Source organism: Carettochelys insculpta, chromosome 13 (assembly GCF_033958435.1).
Source record: "Carettochelys insculpta isolate YL-2023 chromosome 13, ASM3395843v1, whole genome shotgun sequence".
In the NCBI taxonomy this organism is placed as follows: Eukaryota; Metazoa; Chordata; order Testudines; family Carettochelyidae; genus Carettochelys; species Carettochelys insculpta.
In genome coordinates this window covers 22,872,405-22,889,777 of record NC_134149.1, presented here as the reverse complement: position 1 = coordinate 22,889,777, position 17,373 = coordinate 22,872,405, and the positions used below count along the sequence as shown (strand labels likewise).

The 17,373-nt window shown below is 46.6% G+C and overlaps 1 protein-coding gene across 5 annotated transcripts in view; it reads left to right on the top strand.

The window, feature by feature from the left end:
- ARHGEF9 (Cdc42 guanine nucleotide exchange factor 9) overlaps window positions 1-17,373 on the top strand; it is a 383,799-nt gene that overhangs the window by 51,429 nt on the left and 314,997 nt on the right. The window contains exon 7 of one of the 5 annotated variants that reach the window (XM_075008220.1): window positions 1,682-1,821. The exons of 3 other annotated variants lie outside the window; for them this stretch is intronic. The gene's annotated coding sequence lies outside the window, so the exon portion shown is untranslated. Of the gene's footprint in view, window positions 1-1,681; window positions 1,822-7,105; window positions 7,312-17,373 lie in introns of those variants that run through there. One more of the 5 variants, XM_075008223.1, reaches the window with a different exon arrangement.

Below are 17,373 nucleotides of genomic sequence, written 5' to 3'. Positions count from 1 at the left end.
TTTTGCAGAAACACCATATGCAAGCAGCCTAGGTAGTAAAAAGTAAGTTTTTCAGGTTTAGTACTAATGATGCAAGGTGTTATTCACAACATAGGAAAGGAAAATTGATTTTTAGAATGATACAATTTTTCACCAGATTGTGTGTCTCTTTCAAATGTCTGTGGACCATGTATATGAGATTACAAAGCTAAAGGATTCTCTGGACAAAGATGTCATCTTATAAGAGGGGAGCAGATTCCTCTCTTCCCTCATCACTGAACAAGTTGTCACAGACCATTTGCCGGTCTTTTGTGACTATGCAGAGACCGTACAGCAGTTCTTTATAAAGAGTAAATATCCTTTTGCTTTCAGGATCTTCTATCATTTATCCATGAAAGCAAAATGTTTAAAGACACAAAATGGAAAAATATATTTTTTGCCTCGTTTTATTTAGCAATGAGATATTAGACAAAATCCCTTTCATAGTACTCACTTAAGTAAACCTTAAGTAGGTTTAAGGGAGGCCACTTAGCCCAGTGTAATAGAACAGAGGACTGAGCCTCTGGGTTCTGTTCCGATCTCTATGGGGGTGACTTTGGACACTGACTCAATTCCCAGCTTGTAAAAACAGAACTACTGTAATTTGCAAGCAAGCAAACTCATTCTATTTACTCTGCAGCATTGATTTTACTGGTGAGGTGGTTGGGACAGCATGAAGACAGGTGTGGAAAGAACTTGCACCAAATCTAAAGGGGTGGTTTGTTTTTACTGAAATTAAATGATGAAATCTTGACTGTTTTAGAATTCTCAGCAACACTGTGATGCCGGGGTAGGGGTGTGGTGCTTGTTACCCCGGCAGGTAAGACAAGAAAAAGATGACTTTATTTTATTTATTTAAAATATTTTTATCCCATGTGTCTATTTAAAATATTTGAGGTGGCTTACAAAATTTTTAAGAATATAAACATATTATATAAAAAGATTTAAAAATACAAAAATCCACCAGGACATAAAACCTACCAAAACATCTCAAAAGAAGGAGCACACACACAAACACCAATAAAAGCACAAGCAAAAGAGTATGGCGTTAGCCTGGCACCAAAACAATGTTAATGACAATGACAATATTGGTGTCATGCGAATATCCCTGGGAAGAGAATTCCAGTGCCTGGGAACAAAGGCTAAGAAGGCCCTGCTCTGTGTTGATGTTAATCTTATCTCCCTAAGTGGGGGAACAGTAAACAGAGGTTCCTCAGCTGAACTCAACCCTCAGGCAGGTTCATATGGGAAAAGACGGGCCTTTAAATATTGTGGACCCAACCCATTTAGGGCTTTATGTGTCATAACCAATACTTTAAATTGTACCTGGAAACATACTGGAAGCTGGTGCAGCTGCCAGAGCACTGATATAATGAGCTCTGCCTAATGAGTGCTAGTTAAAGCTTGGGCAGCCGCATTCTGGACCAGCTGAAGTTTCCAAAGACTCTTTAAAGGCAGTTCCATAGAGTACATTACAGTATCCCACTTGAGATGTGACAAGAGCATGGATCACGGTGGCCAAGTCATGCTTGTTCAGGAAGAGTTGCACCTAGCAGCTCAGATGAAGCTGCCCAAAAGCACTCCTGGCCACCAAAGAAACATTTCAAAATCAAATTAAAAAAGGGTCCAGGAGGACTCCCAAGCTGCATATTTGTTTTTTCAGGGGAAGAGTAACCCTGTCTAAAACAGGTACCATACCACGCTGTTGAACATCGGTCTCCTGATCCACAGGACCTTGGACTTATCTGGATTCGACTTCAGCTTACTAGACTTCACCCAGCCGGTCACCTCCTCCAGACACAGGTGTAAATCAGTTACTGCCATACCTAGTGCTGGTGTCACAGGGAAATGAATTTGGGTATCATCTGCATATTGGTGGCACCATTCTCCAAAACTCCTTACAACCTGCCCCAGCAGCTTCATGTAGATGTTAAACAGCATAGGGGACAACATGGAACCTTGTGGGACCTGTAGCACAATTGCCATGGGGTTGAATAACAGCCCCTTAGTTCCACCTTCTGAAAATGTCCCAACAGGTAAGACCAGAACCACTGCAAAACGGTGCCTCCGATACCCAACTCCCTCAGGCGTTCCAGAAGGATACCATGGTCAGTGGTATCAAAAGCCACTGAGAGGTCCAGGAGAATTAACAGGGATGCACTGCCCCATCTATCTCCCAGTGTAGGTCATCCACCAGGGTGACCAAGGCAGTTTTGGTTCCAAAACCTGGCCTAAAGCCAGACTGAAATGGATCTAAATAGTCTGTTTCTTCCAAGAATGCCTGAAGTTGCAATGCCATTGCTTGCTCAAGCACCTTGCCCAAGACTTTAGATTTTCTGAGACTCTGCTTCTGCTTGCATTGAACTCAGTGAACCTCTTGCCGTCACCTTCAGTGGGAGCAGGGTCTGACACTTTACCCTCCCTCCTTCTGCAAAGTCTGGCTCATGTAAGTAACCATATTGATTTCACCCTTTTTAAATACTATAGCACTTTCTGATGAGGGAGGGATTGGACCCTAAATCCTTGCATGGATATGCAAGTGAAGGCTGAGGTCATGCCATGTTGTTTTGCTGATGGTGCACCTTTTTGCAAAGCATTAAGGCCCAGGAATCAACTCTGTCCAAAAACGAGCAACTGCAATGAGCCAGATGTGTGTGTATTGTTGTTGTACTGGCTCCTGGGGAGGTTTGAGGAGGAAACCATCTTTCACCTGAGTGCCCGCAGCTGTTTGCTGCCTAGCTGGATCTGAGGCATGGCTAGGGTGGGAAAGGTTGGGACTCAAAACACCAGTCTGCCAGGGAGAATGAAGGTCTACCAAAGACTGCTTTAGCAAAGGAGGAGTACTGCCCCAGAAAGAAGTGATTTGAGGGCATGGCTTGGGTGATTTGCTGCTGGCAGCCCCTGGCTGGAAGCACCTAAGCTAATGAGAAAACACTGGGCCCCAGCCAGTTCTGTGTGATGAGTTTGTGCTTCCAGATGAGTCTGCATGATGAAAGGCCTGTTAATCCCTGCTGAAGTAAGGGAAACATTTTAAGCAGGTGATGGCTGTAAAGCACTTTGAAGATGTTACATATTGTGGGCTGTTGTTATTAATGCCCCTGATTGAAGAAGGTACTTAAGAATGTGCATAAGTCCTTTTGACTTCAGTGGCTGAGCTGTGGGACCATAGATAGGAGCTGCTAGGCCAGTTTTGTGTTCCAGGACTGAAATATGTTGGGCAGAGCTACAGAGGAGGGGAGGCTGGGAGCAGAAGAGTGTTGTAAGGTAATTCAAGGCAGGAGTGAAGTTCACTGAAGACCTCCAGGAAAGAGAGGCTTGGGAGGACTAGAATGACAAGGGGAGCCCTAGATCAGGAGTGTGATTCTTTGGCAGATCTGGCAGATGTGAGAAAGGAGTAACTGGGTTGCTGTGGAACCTGACTGAAGTGAAATGCCACTGGGCATTTGGCTCCCCAGAACTGGACCAGGTTTTCTGCATGTCAGGATTGAAGTGCACGTGAGAGAGATGTACAGCACCTGCCATGCCATGTCCCCATTGCCAGCAGTTATTCCCATTCATTTGTTTGTTCTTTCCAGAATGGGTTTTCTGCCACAATGAATATAGATGAACGAGCTCTTGTCTATTCCTGAAAACAAATCTAAGGATGCCTATGTGGCATCAAGTGCCTTTCACCCCTCTGGAATTTTGACTGTATACACAGTTTCAAACACTGACCTTTTCTTAGCCTACCTCTTCTCCCAGATTTTGGTATTTTGGGGGTTAGAAAGTTAAATAGCTAAGCTGCAGGAGCTCTGTTAGGGTCTGCTGTGCTGATGAACGGCAATGTCCTCGGTATAGGCAAGCCACGTAACAACCGCATTTAGCACTGTAAATATTGAAGGAAGACTGGAAATGGATAAATGGAGCATTTATGGCTAATTTTTGGCTCAGAAAAATCCTTTGTGTACTGGTGATAATGATGGTGTAAAAGGTCAGGATCGGGACCAAGCACTTAATGGAAAGCAGAGAGCCACATACAACACTTGAAACTCAGAGCATAAATGGGTAAAAAAATAAGGTCTGTCTGAATTTTCAATTCGCTTTTTGTCACCATATGGAATACTTAAGGCGATACTCAATGTAATCTACTCATGATTATCTGATTGATTACACCTATACATTTTATTTCTATGACATCCATTTGACTCTTCCTGGGAACCATATTCATTTAAAATAATTTTAAACAACAATTAAATGAAACAGCCCCCCACCACCACCTTCACTTCCAGCCACCCTGGCTGCTTCCTGTGTGGCTGAGGAGGACAGGCACGTAGTGGCTGGTTATGTGTCACCTCTGCTAACCACCTAGCAGCTTGTTACACGCTTTCCCTCTTGTTGTCCTCTCCTGCTGTGCCTGTTCACACTGCCCCTCCCCCAGCCCCATTCCTTCTACATGTATCCCCCAGTCATGGTGCATTCTGCTCCCAGCACTGTGTGGAGAACCACCTCCCACTTCCATCATTCAGCTCACCTACAGCCTGACTGGCAGGCTCCTCCCTTCCTTCCCCTACTGCCTTGGACTGGGCTGGCAAGCAGGGAAAGCTCACGACCCTCTGGCTCGGGGCAATGGCCAGGAGAAACCAAACCCTGTATGTGCCACAGCCCCACACAGCACTGGCAGGGAGGAAGCTATTTCCACTCTGTTTGTGCCACTCCAACACTTGGCTGAGGGGCGGAGAAACTTCCCCAGGCTAGGCAGAGGTATCTAGCACCCTCTTCTCAGGCTGCCTTTGCCCTTGGTCCTCCTGCCCCCAGGCAGTGCAGGGCTACTCGGCTACTCTGTCCCATGGGCACCCTCCCCAGATGAGCCACCTCTCTGGATGGGTTCACTGAAGTCCCTGCAATAAGGTTCCCCAGGCCCTGATGTTCTATGCATCCTTAGCGTGTATCCCCGCTTCCTGTCTGTTCTGTAGCCCAGGGACAGGAGGTGGCTGAGTTATAGCAGCAGCCTGGAGGTGTTAGCTGCCTTTCTGCACTGCTTAGGCAAAGGGAGAAGCTGCTTCTAGCCCCAGGAGAGAGGAGATGACCTCTGGTAAAACAAGGGCCAGGTCATCACTACCCTCACCCTCCCACCCCCTTTGGCTGGAAGCAGCTCCCATCCCTTCCCTCCCTGCTGCTGGCCACGTTCTGGGGTACACCCTAGCAGAAATGTGGGTGGTGTGATCTTGTGTGCCCCCCATATTGCCTTGAGAAGACAAGTCTCCAGGTATGAGGAGAGGTCGGTCTGTCCTGGGGCCCAGCCAGGTGGAGAGCACTGGGTATCTTTGGTGATGTGTGGGAGTGCACAGAGGGCCACATGCACCCACTCCTACCATCCCCCACCCATACTCATTGTCAGCACCCCTTCCAATGAATGTGGGGCTTCCCTCAGAGCAGTATAGCCTGAGATCGCTACTCCTAGACTGCACCATTCTAGGGAGGGGGGCAACTGCCCTGCACAGATTGGAAGCAGCAGGTGGGGGCAGAGCTGGAGTGGGGAGAAGGTGGGGCATTGGCCAATGCCCCTGCCCTCCTGCTTCCCTCTATGGTCTCCCCTTCCCCTGCAATCTGCACACCAGTTGCCTCTGCTGGGGAGGGAAGGGAAGGGAAGGGTAGGTCAGGTCAGGTCAGTCAGTTGGTCTCCTCCATCCCTGTGGGAGAGAGGTGTATGCGTGTCCCTCACCAACCTCAACAATGAGGAGGTAAATAAACAGACTCCAGGGATTTAGGGGTCATAGTGGACCACAAGCTAAATATGAGTCAAAAGTGTGATGGCATTGCAAAAAAGCAAACATGATTCTGCGTTGTGTTAACAGGAGTGTGGAGAGAAAGACAGGAGAAGTCATTCTTCCACTCTACTCCGTAGGGTGCAATTGGAGTATTGGGTCCAGTTCTGGTCACCACATTTCAAGGAAGATGTGGAGAAATTGGAGAAGGTCCACAGAAGAGCAATAAGAATGACTGAAGGTCTAGAGAACCTGAGTTAAGGAGGAACTGAGCTTGTTTAATTTTTAAAAAAGAGAAGATTTAGAAGGGGCAAGATAGCAGTTTTCAAGTATCTAATAGAGGGTCACAAGGAGGTGGAGGAGGGAGAAAAATAGTTCTCCTTGGCCTCTGAGGATAGGACAAGAAGCAATGGGCTTAAACTGCTGAAGGCTTAGGTTAGACATTAGGAAAAACTTTCTGTTAGGTGGCTAAACACTGGAATAAATTACCTGGTGTGGTTGTGGAATCTCCATCACTGGAGATATTCAAGCGCATGTTATATAGACGTCTATTGGGGATGGTCTAGACTGTGCTTGGCCCTGCGCTGAGGGTAGGGGACTGGACTCAAGGATCTCCCGAGGACCCTTCCAGTCCTAGTGTTCCATGATTCTATGACTGGCAGTGTTTCTTTTTCAAAGAGTCAACTTGATGTTAACTTGAGCATCCTTCTTGCACAGCTCTGCCTGCTGCCAGGGATTGGGTTTGAAGATGGGTAATTTGCCCAGCATAGGGAACTAGGGTCTCCCGTCACCGGGCAAGCAATCGCCTCCAACCTTCCCCCTCCATTTGAACGGAACAGACACCCACGCTGGAGGCGGCTCCCTCGGCAGTGGCAGGTAGCCTCTTGCCAGCCAGGTGCCCTTTTCTCGGAGGGTGTGATGGTTAGCGGCTTGCCATGCCATGTTACCTGCAGGCGGGCTGGCCACACCAGCCTGCACGCCGGGGGAAGCAGCCCGCAGTCCTGGTCTGGCAGCTGCTGAGCCACAACCCCCCAAGCAGGAGCCAAGCCCGAGCTGGCGCTTGACCCGCTGCTGAAGGAGTTCTCGGGAGTGGCTGAGCTCTGCTCTGCCCGGCTCGGCTGTAGCCAGAACCGCCCAACTCCAGCCCGGCAGCCCCTGGGCTGACGCTTGTGCGCCTCCGGCCTGGCAGCAGAGCGGCTCCCGGGTGCGTGGCCAGCAGCGGCAGAGCCCCCTGCAGAGAGGGGGTGGGAAACGCCCGCTGCCGAGCGGCGCCGCCAGCGGAGGGAGGGAGGGAGGGAGGGACGCAGCTCCCTCCTCTCCCAGTTTCAAGAAACTTTCCCTGCGTTCCCCGCCGCGGAGTCCTGCTCCGGGGGTGACCCGGCGGGGCTGGCCGGGCTGACAGGAAACCTCGGCCCCGGCCAGGAGGCTGAGCGGCGGCGCTGGGAAGGACCTCGGCGGCGCCGGAGAAGCAGCCGGGCGGACGGCGCTGGACAAGCCCCGCGGCTGGCGCTGCCGGGGCGGCGTGGGGCAGAGCGCTGCCCGCTACCAGGTGAGTCCCCCCCGGGCCGGTTCTCCTGGCCAGACCCGACCGAAACCCACGTTTCCTCGGCCGGCTCTCCGAGGGACCCCGCGCCGCCCGGGATCGCCCCACCGGCTCCTTCCCCAGGCTCGCCTCGGGTTCCCCCTCCACTTTCCTTCCCCCGTCTACTTGCTCCGGATCGGGCCCGATCCTGCTCGGGTAGCTGCGGGCTGCCCAAGGACTGGCTGGTGGCGGAGCTGCTCCGGAGTCAGAGCGGAGTCCGTGTGAACGGCAGGAGTGTTTTCTCGCTGCGCTCTAGGCAGGCGGGGAAAGGGTGAGGACGTTTGCGGACTCTGGACCTACCGCCTTCTCCTTAGCATGCCACCTGCGCGCCTCTCTGCTCTTAGCGCTGGGGCTTGGGAGATATTAGTGGGTCCCTGGAAATCAGCGGCCGGGGAGCTGGTTAATACACGCTGCACGTCGGGAGATAGGAAGGGGCTGGTGGGACTCTTAAGGAGTTTAAACCCAGCCACCGGACAGCCACAGGGTCCCTGGCCCACAGTCTTACCTTACCCCCGCAGGCTTTCCTCCACCGAGGAGTCCCCTAAGAAATTGCTGCCCTTCGCGAAGGTGGTGGAATCAGACCCCTTCTCTGGGGCTGCCCACAGATATTGATCTAGCCCGAGTGGAAACTTCTGCCCCACGGAAGGAACCAGCCTTGCAAAGGAATTGGTTTTCTCCGCAAACCCAAGAGACTAAATAATGCACCATGTCCTGCAAACAAGGCCAGGAGAAATAGATGGTTGTAAAAGTATGCACCTTCTCAGCGTTGCAGTCTGATGTAATTTGAGGTCCAATTGTCAGAGGATCCGAAGGCTGTGTCTAGATTGCCAACAACTGTTGGCAAAAGATACACAAATTGCACAATGCAGTTGCTCATCTTTTCCCAACAGTTCTGTCGGGAGAGACTTTTCCGATATATGGCCCGTCCGCACAGGGCCAAATGTCCAGAAACCCCTCAGTTGAGACATCCCTTCTTCCAGGTGGAATGAGGGCTGTGTCTGCACTACAGTGATTTGTTGAAAGAATTTTGCTGTAGGAAGAGATCTTCCGACAAAACTTCCATTGACGGATCACAACAACACACAAAAGCAGATTGCTTTGTCGATCCATTCTGTCGACAGAGAGCGGTCAGGCTGACCAGCCCTCTCTCAACAATATGGCCAACTGGAAGCCCCGCAGACAGGGCTGCTTGGCTACCCAGAAGCCCTGTTGTCTGTTGATGGAGGGCTTCCTGGAGCCACCACATGACTTTTTTTGTCACCAGAATGTGTCAACAAAGGTGTTCTGCCTCATGGTGGAAAGGCAGAAGGTTTTCGACAAAAGTGCACTTTTAGCGTGGCTGCTCTGTGAGTTTTGTTGACAAAACTCTCTACTGTAGATGTAGCCAAGGTGTACAGGGGTGGCGACAGAATGCTCCTGACCAGCAGATCTCTTCCAAAAGATCTGCATTCTGGATGCACGTGCTCTGGCCTGGTCTACACCAGGGAACAAAGTTGATCCTAGATACGCAATTCTAGCTGCGCCATTAGCATAGCTAGAATCTATATATCAAAATTGATGTTCTGCCCTAATATAGATGAGAGCTCTTAGGGCTGGCAGTGATGTTCCTTACTATACAGAGTACCAGGGTCAAGGACGGAGCCCAGAGAGATCAGTTTTGTTGCATCTTCACACACATGGCAAAATCAAACTCCAAAAGACCAATCACAGTGTGTTGAACACCTGGTAAGTACAGACAGAGTTTTGTTGATGGAAGCCTGCAGTCTAGACTTAGCCAAACTGAGCTAAGTTTGCATATGATCTGCAGCGAACAATAGAGCATAAAGGAATACTAAGAAATCCTTTCACATTCATTATGGAGAAAGTAAGGAGTTTAAAGAGAAAAAAGATACCTTCTGGACGGGCCAGATTCTGACCTAATTCTGCATTTATATTTGCATTGCGTTACTCCCAGTTTAAACTGAGATAAACAGTGTTAGAATTAAGCCTCGTATTTTACTCCCTGAGGGTCTGATCCGGAGCACTTTGAAATGAAGGGGAGTATTTCCATTGACTTCCATAGATTTTGGACCTTTTCCTGAGATCTCAACTCAGCAGCACTTTCTTATATGAGTAATCCCACCCAAAAAAACCCCAAAACAAAACCAAAACCAAAAACAGCCCTGCCGCCCCAAAACAGGAAAACTTGCACAGTCAGATTTACTCACATGAGTAATGTTTACAAGATCAGAGCTGTAGGTTCCTGTTACATTGTATGCTCAAATGTCTACCTTTGCTTATGCTGTAGGATAAACCTTCACATTTATTAATAAGCAGAATTCAAAATACAATAATAATGAAATACCTAGGGTAGTTTGTGTGTTTTAAGTGACGTCACTTAACGTTTTCTTTCTGGTAATGACAGACTGATATTTACCCCAAGTTTAGTTACTACTATTCTCAAGAAAATCAGGCAACTTCAATTTTTAAACAAGGTTGGTCAACTGTATGAATATTAATGCTGTAAGGGACTGAAAGACTGTGCTGATTACAGACTATTAAAATTAGACTGCTTTGATATGGTGAAAAAAGGTCTAAACTTGCTGTAACCATTTAAATCAAGTATTTGTGGAATGCCGGTCACTCCATCCATGATATTCTGAGTGATTGGCTCAGGGGACATGGAGAGAATTAAAAAAGGGCCCATTTTCATTCATTGAAAATTCCTTATTAGTGTTAGACTATGGGGTAGTCTGACTGGAGATGTTCTGTGGGCCTGCCCGTACCAGAAGTTTGGTTGAAATCTGTGGGAATGATTGTTATAGCAGGGTGTGGCCTGTAATTGGACAATGGACAGGATTTGAGATGGAATGGAGCCTTTCTGAGGTTCCCCTTCCTATTTCCTTTTTGCAGTAGGATGCGCTAAAAAGTGGCATATTGTTGAACTCGATATGTAAATGCAGGCTGAATGTCAGGGAAAGTTACCTTAGCATGAGAGCTATACCTTTGTGAAATGGCTATCTTTTCAGTTGAAGCTATGGACTAGAACAGGGGTGAGCAAACTGCTTAGGTCAGGCTCTACTTTTCATCCCTGCAGTTAGCAGCCCTCTTCCACTCCCCTCAACCTGTCTAATGTAATCCAAACTTAGAAATTTCTGTTATGTTCATATGAGAAAAAAAACAAACCCCTTTTCGCCATGTGTAAGAAAATAAGTATGTAGAATGTAAAAATGTTATTAGTTGTTATGTAAATGTGAATGCGCATACATAAAATCAGTAACATATTGCAACATTTTTAATGAGATGAGTGAGCCTGAGACCGAGCAGTCGATGGTGCTGTGCCTCCCTTATGAAATTTCACACCCCCTCGAGAGGATCCACTCCCCACTTCATGTACCACTAGACTAGAGTATACTGCAAAGTGTAAGTGGTAAAGCAATAATTGTCTGAGCAGAGAAGTCTTTCTGGCACTCGTCTCTTGTTTTGTAATGGCCTAAGAGAGTGGACCAAATTCTTGTGCCTTAATCGACACCGGTGGAATATCATGGATGTAACCAAGAGCAGAATCTAGCTTGCTAGTGTCTGTGTTCATAGTGATTGCTGCTTTCCAAAGACTGGCTTTGTAACTCAGTGCTAGCTGGGCTGAGGAGGGCAGCTCTGTTGATTAATAAATTTGCATGCAGTGCAAATCAATTTGCATGCAGTGCATCCCCTAGTGGGTAAATAGATTTTAAGGAATGTCCTCTTAGCTCATTTATTTTGGTTATTTTGTGCCCGTGCCAGCCCTCTTTTATTGCAAGAAAGAACTCGTGTGAAGTCCTACGGCAGGAGTGACAACCTGCTATTAATGTAGCATACACATTGTTTGTTTGAATGAGGGGGTTTCATGCAGGCCAATGTGACAGTGGAATTCTCTCTTCTAGAATACAGTGAGCAGATGGGGGAAAGCTGCCTCATGTAAAGAGGAAGAAGCAGGTGCATCTGTCCAAACAAAAAAGAAGCGTACATGCGTGTGCGCACACAAACAAAGCACATAAAGAAATGGCATTATCTAAGCATGAAAATTGCACAATGAAGTGCTGCACATTTGAAAACACTGGGTGAAATTCCAGCCCCACTAAGTTCATAGGCATCTGGCCATTGACTTCAATGCCACAGCATTTCACACAGTGGCTGTAAAAACTGAAGCTGAACTTAAAACAAAAACAAACAAAAACCAACCAAGCAGTCATGGAGCACCTTAAAAACTCACCATTTTATTTATGAGGTAATGAACTATCATGGGTAAAACCCACTCTCAGCTTATTATCATAGGGTTTAACTGGCCTTGGCAGGATTGCGCAGGCCTTGTTATCCACCAGCATGGGTTGGAGAATAGGTAGCTAAATGGGGTGTGTGGGAAGAAAGACTTAGGTATTTTTTTCCAGAGTAGGACCATTCTTTCAGGCCTGCATGTTTCCTCTTCGTAAGTGTCCTCACCCTACGTAGTGTTTTATCCTCAATGGTGCATACAGGCCTGGTCAAAGTGTTTCAGAAAGTTTTTATTTTTGGTCGAAAGTTGATCTTTACTCAAAGCTGAAAATTATCACTAAAACTTGTCCACTTTTGACATTTCACAATTTTTTGTTATGTTTTGTTTATCACTTTTCATATATTGATTTTTCCAACTTTCCTATTTCCCTTTTATTTTGCTCCTTTTTTCCCCAATCATTTTTGAAAGTGTTTACAAAGTAAATGAGTGAAGAAAGAAAGAAAAATTGAAAGTGGACTAAAAGAACAGAATCCTTTAACTCAGCAGTTCCAAAAAACTGGATCTATATTTCTTTTAATCAGTCCCATTCTCTATTAGTATCCAAGTTCTCCTTTTCAGCTCTCTAATAGTTACTTTTTCCAAGAGTTTTCTTTAAGGTTCTAGTACTATTGAGAAATTGGTAGCATTTGTTGCTTGCTTTTTCCTAATAGAAAGTGTGTATGTGGGTTGGATGATTTTAATTTTAATTTTCTTTTAATTATAATTTTAATTTAATTAAAATGATTTTAATTTTCTTTACCTTGGCGGAGTAAGGATGCAGGATATGACCTTGATATGGAACTCAGTATTGCTACTGGTGAGCCAAATTCATGTTCTGTATTGCTGTCTGAGAACTAAACATGCAGCTTCCCCACTTACTTCTCCAGCTCACCAGATCCTTGCCAACTCAAGCTGTGAGTGACCCAGTCTGGGATTTGAACTCACTGCTCCTCTGTGATGGCAGACTGCCAGGTCTCTTTCAGTTTCTAAATGCTGTGGACTTTTAGTTTTGCTCTGTAGGATTTGTCTTACTTGTTGAGGCTTCGGAGGTTAAAGAGAGGTCCAGAAGGTATACGGATATGGAGGGCAGTGGGAACATAGGCATTTTGGACTCCTCCTTTTAAAAAAATGGCACTTGAATTCTTATTGCTGACTTGCTGTCTGAAGAGCAGAAGTTTATTTTTCTGCTTGTGCCTGACGTTTTGTGCAGTTTCATCAGAGAAGTCTTTTAGTCCTCTTTTAACTGACAGATTCGCTTCAGATTTGCTCTTTTACATTTTATGATCCATCAGCTCCAGTTATTAGTGCCGTCCGATGACATTTTGCAAACATTGTGACGCATGTCAGTGGCATGTGAAACAACTTTCTTGGTCTCAGCTTGATAATTAACCGGCATTGAGCCGTATCAGGAAAGTCTGCAGATGCACAGCTGTATCACAACACTTCTTCTCACCTTTGGGAGGTGGAGCCCTCCTGCACAGAGCTCAAGTTGTTGTCATAGAAGGATCGTCTCTGGAGCTTTCTGATCCAAAGGTGCTGTCCAGTGGATATAACAGCCTCCACTCCCATCTTCATCATTCTATTGCCCTCACCTTCCGCCCATCCATTTAAAGGAAAAATGAGCTGAGTGGCATCATTGATTTTTATGATGCCATTTAACATGCATTTCATAGATGCTTGCTTGCTAGTGAATGACTGCTTGGACTTAGGTTTGGTTCTCACATCTTCACCTTCTGCTACATTGATTTTGTGGATTGTTTTTTCCTTTACTGATATCCCACAAAAAGGGGAGCTGGCACAAGCTGCACACTCATTCTGTGCAAATCTTCTGCCAGTTCCCTTGGAGCTGTACCCTAAGGACCTCTGCCTTTGCACCCCCAGGACTGACTGGGGAAAAAGGGATTGACGATCAGCCTCAAACACCAATCTTTTCGTAGTGTTACAATAGAGAATTTAGGTTTAACCTTTAAAGGATTATAAATGTTGAGGGCTGGTCAGACTACTCATCTGAGTTGTGTCATCTCTCCCTGCCAGCTCAAGCCAGGAGAGACCCACTCTGGGATTTGAACTACTTTGGCGCACATTGGCTGTGGTTCAGTTTTTAAGTGCCATTGATTTTTAGTATCACTCTGTAGGATCTCTTATTCATTTGACTTTCAGGGTCAAAGGCAGGTCCAACAGATGTGTGGATCCGTGGAAGTGCTGAGGTGTGCAGACTTTGGTGGATGCATTTGTAGGAATAAGGACCTGCTTACATGAGTGAGAGCTGCAGGATCAGGCTTTCATGAAATTGTGCGGCAGTGAACCAGGGACTCTTTGAAACGCTGTGTAACTAAATAGCAGGGACAGTCAGACAAGACCAAGGTTATGGTGGTACAGGTTGAACCCCTCTAATCTAGAACTCTCTCATTCAGCAAACTCTGTAATCTGGCATGATTTTAGCTAGATGGATGACCACTTATCATGGGGTAGCTAAGTTTCCTGTGGTCCCATACAGTTTGTTTATAGCCATCAGTCCTGGCTCTAAGTCTTCTGTGCTGTTATTTAGCTGTAATTTACCCCTAAATATCTTCTAAGGGCCCAATAAGCAGTGGAAGAGTTGGTAATGTGTTAGACAATATTGACCTCCTGTGGTCTGGCAAATTCTCTCGTCTGGCACTTGTCAGGTCCCGACGGTGCTGGACGAGAGAGGTTAAACTGTATTGTACATACTGCCCCTCAAGGAGGAAGCCTTGGTCCTCTCTTGTATGGGAAGTGATCCGGACTGCTGTAAAGCCATAGAGTCTGGAGCTGGCTGCTATGTTGAGCTTGAAGCCCACGGGAACTACAAAGAAAAAATGAGAACGGTAAAATCTCTCCCTATCAAGACTGTGGTTGGAGCTAGCTACCCTGGGCATGAACCTCCTGAGACTGCACCTCCTGAGGAGCACAGGAGTCCCTGGAACACAGGCAATGGGGAAACCATTGCCTATTTGTTGATCAGATTTGGGGTATCGGCCAGCAAGTTTCTCCTGGCCATGCATCCTCCCTCCCTGTTCAGAATCGTGTCTGTCTCCTGGCTTGCTCCTTTACTCTTGGTCCAAACACAGGGCCCTGTTTAGACTAGGGAACTAGATTGTGGGGGGTTTTCGAGAATGAATTTGCACCTAGTACAAACACAGGTAGCCACCTGTATTACCTGCCTGTGGCTGATTCACAAGAGTCACTGATAGAAACAACAGCACGGTCTGCATGACTGAAGCTCACACCCATAGGTTGCAATTGTCAATTGTGTAGCCCCTCTAATCAACGCACTGCTCAGAGATGGGTATCGTTATCCCCCGTTCACTGATCTGATGGCCTTTCTCTGTCTCAGGTTCCCTAAGTAGATGGCTCAGGTTGCACAGTGAATTAGTGGGAGAGCTCCACTTAGAACCTGTTTCTCTATTCAAACCATGAAGACAACATGGCTTATTGGTGATCAATCTCTGTTTTATGAATGTTTTCTTCTCCTAGTGTGTCAGTATAAACATGGGAGCAGCCGCAGAGTGGGTCTCAACTCTGTCTGAACAGCCAGTGTGAAAACACTCAAGCTTTCTAGACGCTTGCAAGTTAGTTGCTGGATTCTTCAGTGAGTGACTCAATGACCTCCTGAGGTCTCTTCCAGCTCTAGGATTCTGTGATTGAAACTGGCCAGCTGGGCTGGGTCCAGGAATTGAGAACTGAACTCGGAAGGCTTCAGCGATGCCATGGGCTGGTGTTAAGCCAAGTTCTGGTCTTGGAGCCAATTGTCTAGCTGCGTTCCCCTTGGTGTTTGTGCAAGTCTGTTGAGAGTGATTGCTCAGGAAGTGATCAGCATGATAAAAGAGAAGAACTCTCTGATGCTGCCTGTAACTGAGCATCAAAGAATCTGGTCTGAGCAGTTGTAGACAAATTAATGCCTCTTAACTGAGATTGGTGACGGAACACCAACAATTGAGAGTACAAGAAGCGCCGAGACATATTGTGTGTTGTGTGGTTTCTGCTGGGTGGGGAGAAGGGAGGAAATACATAAGCTGGATTTTGGAAATAAAAGAAAGACACAAACATTTACCATAATATATTGTCATTGGGACAAGAAAGGCATTAACTAGATAGAAAGCTCCCACTGTATTGGCAGACAGTCAGTGTCCGTACACCGCAGGAATAGGCCATCTAAGAATAAAGCTGTCTGACTGGACAGCTAGAGAGATATGGTGATGGCCTGGCAGATCAGAGGGGCCTTTTCATTCTCGGTTTTCATGGTAAGGCCACAGGCAAGAGGAGGCTTCTAAGTGTTTGGCTGCTATTTCCGTTAGGAATATCCTGAGTGCATCAGCTCTGCAGAATGGCAGGTAGAGGTGTGTGTTTGTGAGAGCAGGGTAAATCTATCTACAGATAAGGGCAGAAAACACCAGATGACTGTGAGGCACAGTTGGAAGTGTAGATGTACATCTCCTGGGATAGTAGCAGAGAGGTGGCTGTGTTAGTTTGTACTCCAACAAAACAAAGGAGCAGGAATGTAGCACTTTAAAAACTAACATGATTTATTTGGTGGTGAGCTTTTGTGGGACAGACCCACTTCATCAGATCAATTTCATTTCCAATACAGATAGACATTTTTCTGGGATGGTCATTCTCAGGACAGCCAAAATTATGAGAACAACTACAGCTTGTAATAAAGGCAGGGACCAGCAACAAAAGGGAGTTTTTTTTCTGCAAGAGGTGGGAATAGGTATGCAGTGCACGTGAGGCTCCTTTCTATGGCGACAAGTATCTTGAGTTTCATCTCATCCATTCAGTGGTGCTTAGACGCCACCATGGCAGGCAGCATAAAACTTCTGAGAAAGGTGGATGGGGATGCTTTGTGAATAAGGATTTGGTCCATACTGCAGGAGGCAATGAGGAATATAATGGTTATTGTCACACTTTGAAGTGGTGTTGAGAGTCAGAGTTCCATTGGCACAGTCAGGGGTGATGCCATGGAGTCTGGAATTGCACTACTCGGTGGTTCCAGTTCCAAGCCGAGGCATTTTCTGACCAGTGTAGTATACTTGGGCAGGAGAGCGCTTCATAACTCAAGGCTCTGAGCAGGACGTCAGCAAGATCAAAATCAAAGTTTCTTTAAAACATCCTACCCTGGGTCACTAATAACCCCCCAGATTAATTACCCCAAAAGAACTTTAAAAATCTGATCTACTTTTCACCCTTGACACTATTTGTTTGCTTTTTCCTCTTCCATTGGCTTGGACAGTGTAATTGACTAAGCTAGCCTTTTTTGCTTCTTGTCAGCTCCATATTCAGGTTATCATGTAGGAGTTCAAGATGCTGGTGTGCTTTGGGGGTTTTAGCACTGCAGAGAGTTTCTCAGATTAAAACAACCACCAGCCTTGTGAATCTGATTTAGCACATTATGTGTAGGGCCAGATTTCCAATTACTCCTGATAGACAGCGATCTAGGGGTTCTGTGTTCTACGGGTGCCTTACCTCTCTAAAACTGGTTGCAGTACAAAGACAGGGAGGGTGTGTTGCGGGGGACTAAAGATGCGGCAGCTAGAGGTGCGTACAGTGTAGATTCAGCCCTGATTACATGTTTGGAACTGTATGGTCCGTGGAGCATACGGCATTAAAAATGTTGATATATGCAAGGCGTCCTTGCTGTGAAGTGTGGGCCTGGATTCTGATGTCAAGTTATGCTGGTGAAATCAGTGGAGTTGCTCCAGATTTACACCAAATAGCTGAGATCAAGATCTGGCCCCAGG